Raw genomic sequence first — 1,910 nt, forward strand, 5'->3', positions numbered from 1 at the left:
GGTATTGGTGCCAATACGCCTTCACGCTTCCCCTTCTTCCGTTCGGCTAATACACAAGGTATGCAGCAACTTATATAGGCTTCTAATTTACTCTTGAGGTTTGGTATATAATACTCCTTGTTTATCATTTCTGACATCTTTTTCACACCAAAGTGGCCTTGATCGTGCGTTTGCCGAATCAAATTAGTCTGCATACACGATGGTAGCACAACCACTGTCGTGTCGTTCATCCGCTTCATTAATATACCATCATTGAGTACGTAGTCCTCGTAGGGACCTCTTTCCAGTAGCAACTTAATCACTCGCAGCTTTTCTTCTTCATCCTGCTTCTTCCGTATCATCACTACGAGCTTGTCCTCTATTAACATGATTGGAGAGCGACTCAATGCGTCCACGTGTCTCAATTGAGTGCCTGGGCGGTGCTCGATAGTGTATGAGAATTCTTCCATAGCTAATACCCAACGCGCGATCTTAGAAGATATTTCTTTTTTCGTCAGAGTCTTTTTAACCGCTTCACAGTCCGTCACTATTTTGAAAGTCAGTCCAAGAAGGTAGACTCTAAATTTTTGTAGTGCTCGTACGATCGCTAGGATCTCCAATTCGTAAGAATGGTATTTCTTCTCCGCGTCTGAGGTTTTACTGCTCCAATAGTAAACCGGATGTAATTGTTCCTCATCAGAGTTCTTCTGTAGTAGTATACCACCGTATCCCTCCGAGCTGGCATCCGTATGTAATTCGGTGATCGCGTTAACGTCGTAAATACAAAGTACTGGCTCTTTAGATAAGATGTTCTTCAAGTCGAGATTGCCTTTTTCTGTTCTTCACCGATGTAGAAACTCTTATCTTTTTTTAAGAGATCAGATAAAGGTCGGGCAATTCGTGCATAATCATGGACAAATTTGCAGAAGTATCCTGTCAAACCTAGGAAACTGGCAACTTGTAGTTTCGATGTTGGCTCTGAAAAGTACATAACCGCTTTGATTTTAGCCTTGGCCGGGCGTACATGGCCATTTTCTACTTCATGTCCTAAAAATTCAATCTTCGTTTTAAGGTAGCTGCTTTTATCTTCGTTTTAAGGTAGCTGCCAATTAATATTCAGTCCGTGTTCTTCTGCCGTTCTTAGAGTTCTCACTAGTTTCTCATAAGCATTTTCATAATTGTCTCCTGGTATGACGGTATCGTCCATGTAAATTATTATTGTCTTCTGACGTATTAGATCTTTAAAGACTTCGTTGATAAATCTCATAAAACTGGCTGGACTGTTGAAAAATCCGAAAGGAGTCATTTAAATTCATACAAGCCTTCAGGAGTTACAAATGCCGTGAACTTTCGGGATTCTTCCTCAACCGGAACATGGAGAAATCCATTCGTTAGATCAATTAATGAGAATACTCGTGCATCCTTCAAGCTGTCAATCTTCTCTTCGACGAGAGGTACAGGAAACCGGTCCTTAATTACCTTACGGTTCAATAATCGATAGTCGATGCATACTCTGTAGGTTCCATTTTTCTTCGGTACTATCACGACTGGGCTGGCATAGTCACTTCGACTTGGTCTGATGATATCCTGGGCTAACCATTCCTTTACTTGTTCGTCAAGAACTTGCTTTTCCTTAGGTGCCAATCTTCGAGGCCGGAGATTTACTGGTTTATCATCGTTTAAGACGATCTTCGTTTGAACTGCTGTCTGTACCTTTTCCTTAGGAGTATATTCTTCTATCAACTTAACGAGTTTAGATTTATAAGGCTCTGGGATTTCATGTTCGCTAGGTTCAATGTGGCTTATCAGCATCATCTTCTGGATTTCGTCGTTGATCTCTGTTGTGTCCTCGTCTGCTTCATTTTTCCTCTGTTCTTCAGTCGTTACTTCTGTTTTTACGTTGATTTGCTCATTGACGTGGAGACCATTTG

The sequence above is a fragment of the Trachymyrmex cornetzi genome, unplaced genomic scaffold (genome assembly GCF_001594075.2).
Source record: "Trachymyrmex cornetzi isolate Tcor2-1 unplaced genomic scaffold, Tcor1.1 scaffold2374, whole genome shotgun sequence".
Taxonomy (NCBI): domain Eukaryota; kingdom Metazoa; phylum Arthropoda; class Insecta; order Hymenoptera; family Formicidae; genus Trachymyrmex; species Trachymyrmex cornetzi.